General features: G+C 33.9%; 1 pseudogene; it reads left to right on the plus strand.

Annotated features, from left to right (window-relative positions):
- The first annotated feature begins 6,779 nt into the window (after positions 1 to 6,779).
- On the plus strand, positions 6,780 to 10,056 carry LOC124225536 (olfactory receptor 51F2-like; annotated as a pseudogene).
- Positions 10,057 to 10,298: the final 242 nt, after the last annotated feature.

The following is a 10,298-nucleotide window of genomic DNA, read 5'->3' on the forward strand; positions in this document are numbered from 1 at the left end:
ACAATGTAGATTAAAATTATTTTTATGACTCATATTTAAACAATTTTATTAGGTAATTAACCTAACCATCAACCCAGTAGAGTTGAATAAAATGACTTCTACTTTGCTTGTTTATATCACCCTCCTTTCTAGACTGTGAAATAAATCTTCAAGAGTGAGGGATAAATTAATTTGATAAACACTATTGACCACTGATTTTGTGTCAAGCACTGTGTTCATCAATCAGTTATATAAAAATTTTTGCTTTCACCTGAACAACTAAAACTAAATAAGATAATGTACCTGAATTACTTGGAAAATATTAATCACTATATAGATGTGAATTAATGTAATTTTAACGAATATAATTTTATTTCTGGAAGTTACTTCACTTGAGTTGCCATGCAGCCAAATTGACCTTCTTCTATCCACTGGACCACCACTTTCCAGCCACTTGACTTTGTAATTCTATTTTACCACTTGCTTCTGAATTTTAGGAATGCATTTTAACAAACATGTAGTGCATACGTACTATGTACCTGGTACTATGCTATTACCTGGAGATACTTTCAAAGCATCTATTGTTCCTCTTAGTTGTACACAAAAATCTATGTAATAGATTATATACAAGAAACATATAGCAGAATAAACTCAAGAGGAAATACTGGATCTTCATCTTCAATGCTGTATCCAAGTTCAAAGCAATAATTCAATTCCATTTTTAATTAAAATATGTAAAAACAGTTACTGTGTCAACATGTTTACTATTCTTTGGTTCTTTCCACTTGTGTTAGCATCTGTATTTCCTGATGCCACCCAACTAGCCCAGGAGGCAGAGAGGTGAGGCATAACAGAGTGGCACAGAAATCCACCAAGGGTGTATTCAGCCCAGTTGGGTAAATGACTACACCATCAAGTTTCCCTGTAAAATTCTCCATTAACAAAGGTAAATGGGTGACATGCATATACCCACTCTAAATAAGAGAGAGAGAAGTCTCTCCTCCTTTCTAAAGGCCAAGTCAAGCCACTGCTCTCAGATCAGACAGTACTTGGTTGTATCTATAATTAAATGTGTTGGATGACTTTAAGTTGCAACATGAGTAACTTAGTTTAAACACAAGGAAGAATTTCTTGGAAGTGAACTTAAAGACAATAACTCGCCTAACCTTCCAGTGTTGCTCCTTCAGCCTCTCTATTTGTATCCCTTCTCGTTCTCCACATCTTGAAAGGTAAGACCCTCTCCATTTATCCCTGGTCCCTGATCTCTACACCCGCCCAGCTCCTGATCTAGTTAGGATTCCCCATTATTTTGTTCACTTCTACGGACCTGCTGCTTATTTAGAAATTCCACAGCCCATAGAGATGTTTTGTTTTCATCTGTTTGCTAATCTCAACAAAAACTGTGCTTGTTACATGTATATATTTCCTAACACATATAATAACAAAACCCCAAAATACAATCACTGGTCATCCTGGCTATTGTTAAATTTACATTTCTCATTGGTTTACACTTGCTGCAGCACATTTATTCCATTCAGTCTCTTACGTTCGCAGCAACTGATTTATTTATTTTTAATTTTGTCTGAACATCAGAAGCAGGCTGGCACAGTGAAATGACCACACCTTTAGAGTCAGACAGACCTGAATTCATACCCTAGATCCATTGTATCGATGGTTGGGAACCTTCAGTAAGTTCTTCACTCTGACCGTAAGACATCTCACCTGAAAACTGGGGATATTAGTCACAGCCAAGTAGTGGTGCTGTTAGATTAAAGTAGCACACGTAGAGATATGTAGCAAAGATTCTGGCTCAATATTAATTTCTCTTCTCTCTGAGAATATTATATTCTATCTTCCAAACTTTCATCTACTTCACATTTCAGTCCATGCCCCAGACCCTGAGACGGCAGTGCCTCATTTCAGGAGACAGTCACCACTTTGCCTCCATGGAGGTGGTTAATTTTATAACATTCCACAGACGCTCTTCCTAAATCTAGAAAAATATGATGACAGCCCTTCTCAAACCCCTCTCTACAAATGCATAAATCAATTAAATAAATTAATGATTGAATCCATGAGATTTTTAATCATAAGAACAGCATTTTGTCATTCCAGGAGACTGTGTAGGTATTCATTGTTTTAATAAATCATCATGTGATGGCAACTGGTTTTCCTCTGCAGCAGGATTTGACTCCCGGCCTTTCCATATATAGGAGACAACTAACAATCTAGAAAATTAGACTTCATATTCTTCATCAGAAAAGAATAGAGGTGTTTTACCCTTTTCTCAATTACTCATACTTCTTCGAAACTAGAGAAAGATAAAGCTCTTGTCCTCTTTTCCTGAATCTTCAGGCATATTCCAACTTATGTCCAATTACACATCCATGTATTTTATTGATAGATATTAAGAGTTGACTAGAGTGAGGTTGACTGGGAGGTGGAGATCACAAAATGGATATCAGTCCCAAACTGTCTGGTCCTGCCTGATACCAAGCGCATGCTAGTCCACCAGTTCCTGAACCCTCCCCCTTTTTCCTCTCTAGAAAGCTCAGTGATTCTGAGAAAATATGGGCAAATTGATGATACTACACATATGTTTTGTGATAATAGAAATTTTGTTATTTTTTAGAGATCTAGAGAATGTCCTTGGATTAGATGAAGAAACAGTACATTGGAAAATGTCAAAGAAACAAATAAGTTGAAAACATAGATGTCATTCATCTTTCAGTAATCATAAAATATAAAATCTGCTCCATGCTTTTTTAGTACAAAAAGGAATAAGGCCAATTTCTAAATTAAAGGAATTTAGCACAATCGCTTATGTGTGTGTGTGTGTGTGTATATATGTATATTAATCTGTCCATAAACATTATTTATTACCTTGAAAATAAAAGGTTATTTTGAGGATTAAATACAAAAATTAGACACTTAGTACTTAATTATTGAAAGAATTAATAAACATATGATTGAAGGAATGATTGTTTCGTATATGTATATGATATGCCTACAAGCAGTAGTGGTTGTTGTTATCATTAGAGTAATTTCTGCGAAATTAAACTGGTAATTCACAGGAAATTGAGTCTTAAGTGTCTGAACAAATAATGACAATGGACCTCTTACTCAGTCGCTCCTCACCTCTGAGAGTGCAGTTCTCCTGCAGCCCAGCAATCCTTACTAATGTTTGTCAAATAGTTGATTAAAAACAAGCATTTTAATTAGTCTTCCTTTAGCTGGTGGTGAAATCTAATATTCTTCCCATATTTCTAGTAATTCTTCTTTGGAGAATTCCATTTTAATGCCTTTTGCCCATTTTTTATATTGTCATTTATATTTTTATATTGTCATTTTTTTACTGCCATATAATAAGCGCATTTTCCAGTTGAATGTTGTATGTGCTTCAAATATTCCCTCCAATTTGTAATTACTATTTTAATTCTATGGAAGTTGTTTTTGCGTAAAACAATTCTTTGCATTCTAGCAAATCAAATATAACAATCTTCACCTCTATGGTTTATAGCTTTGATGTCATTAAAAAATTGTCATTCAAGGATTATATAAATATTTGCCTTCATTTTATTCTAAACTGTATGTGCTTGTTCATAATTAAACATATAACCATCAAGAATTAATTTAAATATGTATCATGGTGTATGCTTTGTTATGTTTTTTCAAATGGATAGTCGGTTTACCCAACTCCTTTTATTCCATAACTCACTCTATTACTACTGGTTTCAGAAGCTTCTTTTAAACTTAAGTAAATGTTTACCTAGGCCTTTTCCTATGCTTTTAATTTGTCCCTGGGTTGTATTTGCTTCCAAAAAGGTACTAAATTATTTTAATTATATCAGCATCTAATATAATTTCAATTCAATTCTCCGTATTATTGATTCTTTTAGTAATCATGACAAATTCTTCTACACTGGTATACGTCTCTGTCACTCCTTTCAAATGGTGAATTTCTATTCTTGACTTCCTCTCAGCCTGCAGTCGGTTCTCAACCAAGAAATATTGTAGTATTTCAAATTTTATTTTAAAGAAGATTATATGGTGGGTATATTTTCTGAGCTTTTACATATTTCTTACTTTTTCCAGTGAAACTAACCGGGCAGGATATCAGATTTTGCCATAAATTTTACTCAAAAATTCTATTGCTTTATGACACTCAATATTTCACGAAAGAAATTTAAATACAGACTTATTTTTAAGGTTTTTAAAACCATTACTTATATGTCGTAAAAAGTATACCACAAAGTATCTACTTTGTGAATTTTTACCTATGTCATAATAATTATACAATTGAAAGATTGTTAGCAAACTTCTAAAGATGTGCAGTCATCACCACAATTCAGTTTTAGAACATTTCTTCATCACCCCAATGGCATCACCTGGTTTCATTTTGCATTTAATCCCACTTCTCTTTTCTGGATTATTCATAAAAGTGCATTATACAATATGTAGTCTTTTTCTTCCGGTTTCTTTCATTTGGCGTAATGTTTTTGAGCTACATCCACATTGTAGCATGTAACAGTATTTTATTCTCTTTATTGCTGAGTAGTACTCCTTGTATTGGTATTTCACATTTTGTTCACCCATAACCAGTTGATGTACATTTAAGTTGTTTCCGATTTGGGGCTGTTGTGAATAATGCTGCTATGAACATCTGTGTACAAGTTTTTCATATACATAGGCTTACATATCTCTTTGGTAGACTCCTAGGAGTCTATCTGTCTCTCTCTCTCTTTTTTTTTTTTTTTGGCATAGACATATCCAATTGTTCTAGCACCGTTTATTGAAAAGTCTATCCTTTCCCTCATTTAATCATCTTGGCACTTTTGTTGAAAATCAATTGACCATAATGTAAGGGTTTAAATATGGACTCTCAATTTTATGCTCTTGATCTATATAATAATCCTTGGTGTACGTATGTTCATTACATTAGCTTATAATTAAGTTTTGAAATCTAGTAGTATAGGTACCCCAACAGGGTTCTTCTTTTTAAAACTATTTTGTTTATTATAAGTCTTCTGAATTTCCTTATAAATTTTAGAATTAGAATCAATTTCTACAAAAGAAAGGCTCCTGATACTACATTGAATTCATGGATCCATTAGAGATCCATACCCAGCTTGACCATTTTGAGTCTTCTAATACATGAGCATATGGTGTCTCTCCATTTATTTATATCTTTAAATTTCTCTCAGCAATATTTTGTAGTCTTCAGTATATGTCTTGCTCATTTTTTGTAATTTTTTCTTATATATTTTATTTTTTTATTTCTTCATAATGAGTGAAATATTTTTTTAAAAAATGTCTTTTGTTTTGTTTATAAAACCAGCCTGATTGTAATTTATTTATAGGATCTTTTTTTTACTTTGCGAAAACTTGTAGGTTGTTTTTAAAAAGTTGCATGTCAAATATTTCATATAAATTTCCATCTTCACTGATTCTACATGGAAAACAATGAGTTCTTTCAATCTCTGAACATTGCAGTCTTTTTTTAAAAACAGCCATTTTTCTTCTAGTTGTTCTGCTTTATTTTTCCTAGGACATTAATTCTCAGTTTTTTTAATTTTCACATTTTTGCCCTGCTCAAATATCATTTTCTCATTATTTCTTTTCATTATTTTTTTCTATACATTATGGGAGGATTTTTGAAATGTATTCTCCAAATCAAACTGATTTAAATTATTTTACTTCAATTCTGATTTTGATTATATCCAATATTTGCTTTAATTCTATTATGTTTCTAATATCTCATTATTTTGGCCTTTCTTTCCAATGTGTTCTCTTTCTTTCACAATGCTATATGATTCTATTACCTGAATTACCTTAGGATATTTTCTTAGTTCCACTGAGGTTTTAACATCTATGATGACGATGCCTAAGACTTTGAGATGTGACAGGCAATGTGCTTTGTGGTTTACAGACATTATTACATATTCATATATGCTAATACCCTGAATTTTCCAGATGTTGTTCCCGTGTTCTTTTTATGCAATATGTTAAAGATTTCATGCTAGCTTTTTTTTCCTTTATACACTACTTACTGCAAAGGAGGATCTTCTCACAGTTTTTTTTCCCAATTAACTATGTGTGTGGCTTCCTCATGGCTGTTGTCGCAACAAGCATGATTATCTGGAGGGTGGTTCGTGACCCAAGTCCTAGTTTCTAGCAGCCTACAATTTCACTAAGGTAACATCCATGCCACCAACACTGTCTAGTTCTTGGCCGCTTTGAAGGGTTAGAGGAAATGAAAACCTAAATTCCCAAAATGTGCTGTTGTCAGATTTTCTTCTGTTTCCTCTTCTGCTGACAAAGATGTACTTGAGTGAATATTCACCTCAAACTTTAATGTGTCTCTACCAATGCCACCCCTTACGCCATTATCTTTGGCTGATTTTCGTGAGATGACATGCCTGGTGTAAAGAAAATGTCCTCGATCACCATATAGTCAAACGTCTTATAAAAAGAAATGCTTGATTGCGTTTTTTATTTTGTTACAGATGCTAGATTCCTGAGTGTAGACTGTGTTAATGGTGTTATGTGCTGTCCTATATTTTGACTCAATCAATCTCTGTATTCCTTAGTTAGAAGCAGTTAATTACCCTCAAAACTTTCTGGATTTAGGACATCTATAAGTTTTAACATTAGTACTTATTTGGTCTGTTCCCTTTTCCCTTTATCCTTTTTGAAAATTTAATAGAAAGTTGGAAGAGACTATTTCAGGTAATACTAGCTAAAATTACTTTAAAGTGGAAGTCTATTTTAAATCTTAGAAAGAAAACTCTGAGAGCAATATGCTGCACAAATTAGAAAGAGTGGCAATAGAGACAGATATTGATGATCAACAGATGGAAAGTGAGAAGACATTAAGATTTCTGGATTAGGCAACTTGATACATGAAGCTACCATAGATCCATAGACTTATTAATCAAAATGGGGAAAACAGAGTTTACAATTTTGAGGGACTAATTCAGACTCAGTCACATTGTGCTTGAGTTGACTTTGAGCTACTTATATGGAGAAATCAAAGAGTTAGATATATGGATCTAATATTTAGGAGGTTACCTTGGATAAAGATAAATATTTTAACATAGGAAAATAAATGAGTAAAACCATTGTCCATGGAATGCCTGTGGAATTAAAAGTATGTAGAAATAGATAACGTGTTTGGAGAAATAGTCTAATTTTTATCTACATTCATAAGTAAGTTATGCAGTCAATGACATGATAAAATTTATAAAAATGGGCATACTTAACAAAAATGATCTTGGATGGCTTCTAAATGAACAATAGAAATCTTAAAGAAGTTAAAAATATGTTTTGAGTAATAGCTTCATTTTTATAACAAGCATGTTATATCCACCACGGATTAATCTGAATTCTAGCATCAAATATTATGCTTTAGAACTTACTATTTGCTAAAATTGTCTCATTAATTTGTTTAGATATCATATAAAACATATGCAATGCTGAAATAAAATTGTTTTGACTCTGAACCATAGAAATCTTAAATAAGAGATTTGCAAGCATAGATATCTCTAACACATTTGTGTTATTTATTAATAAAGAACTATATTATTGTTGAAGTGAATTACATCATTTTCATTTGTATCCTCATCATCATTAGAAAGTTTAGTGTAGTTGTTAATAGCATAGATTCTAAAGTCTTATTTTCTGATTACCAATGTCATCTCTTTCAGATTTTATAACCTTTGGCATTTATCCAAACTTTTAAACTTCACTTTATGCATCTATAATAGAAATATCTATATCTTAGGTATTTTGTAGGCTAAAATGAAATAATCTATGTAAAGTAGTCAGATTGTTATATACAACATGACTTATCAGTCACATAATACTATATAGGTAAATAAACCTGTAAGATTAAAGGCCAAATTAAGGACTGGGATGTACGAGTTACAAAAGAAGATTACTATTCTCATTGTTCTTTACCACAATAGAGGCAGGATCCACAATGGTAAAAAAAGGAAGTATTTTAGGGTTAAAAATTAAGGAAAATATCAGGGCTGGCCTGGTGGCATAATGGTTAAATTCACAGGCTCAGCTTTGGTGGCCGGGGGTTTGCAGGTTCAGATCCCAGGTGCAGACCTACACACCATTCATCAAGCCATGCTGTGGCAGCATCCCACATACAAAATAGAGGAATATTGGCAACAGATGTTAGCTCAGGGTTACTCTTCCTCACCAGAAAAAAAAAAAGATAAGAACAATATCCAGCTCAAATTCACAAGAACTGAAGAATCTTCCTTCTAGTTCCCTCTAGTGAATTTATGAAATGGGACAGGATGAACTGGCATCATCTGGGGTGAATTCTTAGGTGTAAGTAGTCCCTGAAAAGAAAGGTTTCCCTGCTAATTTAAGATGAATTTTCACTTAGAAACTGAGTTTAATAATTCTAAAATTCCAGAGTCATATTAGCCATTTTTTTTCTTAGGCCAAGTCCTACTTGTGGTTAAATAGACTATTTCAGGAAAGGCAAATAAAATATAAGTCAATTAGCAAAAACATATTGAATAACTACTAATAGCAAAGAATTCTACTAAGCAAAAATTTCCTAAAAAGAAACCTCTATTTTCATGAGACCATATTAATAAGATTATAATCCAGTTGAAGCATAAAAAACATAATAAAAAGTATTGACAGTAGTACAAGATAGCAAGTGATAAACACCAAATAAATTTAGCTAGGTAAATTGAAATTAAATTGACTTAAATATCTTATTTTGGTGATGAATCTTACAGACATAACATTGAGTGAAAGAAGCAAAATGCAAATAGTATATACTGCATGATTCTATTGATATCAAGATCAAGAACAGAGAAAACTAACTATGGTAATAGAAGTCAGAATAATGCTTACTATATGAGAGGACACTGATGAGGATGAGGCAGTAGGAAGCTCTAAGTGTTAGTGGTAATGTTTTATCAGTTGATCTTGGAAGTGGTCACATGAGTGCATGTAGATGCCAAACTTCATTTTGTTAACTTTACAAAATGTTTATTCAACTTCACCTAAAAATAATTTTAAATTCTACATTTACAGAGTCAAGATCTTACAAGAGAATTCTCTTGCAGACCATAACGCCAACCTTCCATAACTCCACTTTTCCTACTTTCCCCTTGACTGGAGTCCCTAGACTTGAATGGGCCCATGCCTGGATCTCAATCCTCTTCTGCTGCCTGTAAGTAACTGCTCTCTCTGGGAATGTTATAATCCTATTCGTCATCATCACCAAGTCAAGTCTCCATGATCCCATGTACTATTTCCTCTTGATGCTCTCCACCACCAACCTGGGCTTGTGTATTTCAACACTAGTCACCATGCTGGACATATTCTGGTTCAATGCAAGACAGATCAGTTTCCACACCTGTGTTGCTCAAACATTCTTCATTCAACTCTTTACTCTCATGGAGTCTTCAGTGTTCCTGGTGGTGACCTTTGACCACTTCATTGCCATTTGTAACCCACTGAGATATGCTGTCATCTTGACTGATTCCAGAATCCTGAAAGTGTGGTTTGCCATCCTTTCAGGGGCATAGTGATCCTAATACCTCTGGTCTTGCTTCTTAAATATATAACCTTCTGCCAAAGTCATGTGCTCCATCATTCTTACTGTTTCCATCCTGACATAATCCAGCTTTCATGTTCTGACAATAAGATCAACAGTGTTTTACTGCCCTCTTAGTTACTGCAGAAGTGAACTCCATCTTTATTTTTCTCTCCTATATCCTGACTATCAAGATCATCCTAAGTATTGCTTCCCCAGAGGAGCGGCATAAGGCCATTAGCACTGGTGTCTCCCACATTGGAACCATTGTCGTCTTCTACATCCCTTTCATTAGCTTGCGCTTTGTCCACAGGTTTGGAAAAAAGGCACCTCCTTATGTACAAACTCTTATGGCTAATATGTATTTGCTTATTCCACCAGTGATGAATCCCATAATTTATAGTGTGAAAACTAAGCAGATCTGTAGGGTCATTAAAAAATTCCTCTTTCCCAAGGGATCTGAGTCTGACTCTAACAACTCTGCAATAAAATCGACTCCTTAGTTATCATTTCCAAGACCTAGTGCTTAACCAGTATGATCTCTTCCATCAGTGACCCTAAATAAAAAAAAAAAAACTAGGAGGTCGGTGGGGGGCAGGGCTCCCCCATGTCATAGTGGTTAAGTTTGGCTCACTCCACTTCAGTGGGCCAGGTTCACAGGCCCAGATCCCAGGTGTGGACCTCCACCACTCATCAGCCATGCTGTGGTAGAGACCCACATATAAAGTGGAGGAAGGTTGGCAGA

The sequence above is a fragment of the Equus quagga genome, chromosome 14, assembly GCF_021613505.1.
Source record: "Equus quagga isolate Etosha38 chromosome 14, UCLA_HA_Equagga_1.0, whole genome shotgun sequence".
NCBI classification, from domain to species: domain Eukaryota; kingdom Metazoa; phylum Chordata; class Mammalia; order Perissodactyla; family Equidae; genus Equus; species Equus quagga.